Source organism: Penaeus monodon, chromosome 15 (assembly GCF_015228065.2).
Source record: "Penaeus monodon isolate SGIC_2016 chromosome 15, NSTDA_Pmon_1, whole genome shotgun sequence".
In the NCBI taxonomy this organism is placed as follows: Eukaryota; Metazoa; Arthropoda; class Malacostraca; order Decapoda; family Penaeidae; genus Penaeus; species Penaeus monodon.
The window spans coordinates 47,457,259-47,457,510 of record NC_051400.1 but is presented as its reverse complement, the minus strand read 5'-3'; the positions used below and the strand labels follow the sequence as shown (position 1 = coordinate 47,457,510).

The window sequence follows — 252 nt, the reverse complement described above, 5'->3', positions numbered from 1 at the left end:
CACTTAAGGTCAGCCTTTTATATTTGTGATTTATCGTTATTTTACTATGAAAATGGATTTTGCATTTGTATATTCCTTTTCGTGTATTGAAAAAAATGAGTCACACTATCTAGTCATTTTAGATGGAAAACTGAGGAGCAATGCATGGGATTGTATTTAACAGTTCTTTGAGAAACAGTGCGGATTTCAATGATTTTGATTTGTTTTTTTATTTGAATGAAGTCCATTTGTGTAGGCTTTTGAGGTATTGGC

The 252-nt window shown here is 31.3% G+C and overlaps 1 protein-coding gene across 4 annotated transcripts in view; it reads left to right on the top strand.

Annotated features, from left to right (window-relative positions):
* LOC119582070 overlaps positions 1-252 on the top strand; it is an 18,281-nt gene that overhangs the window by 7,234 nt on the left and 10,795 nt on the right. The gene's annotated exons all lie outside the window — the stretch shown is intronic.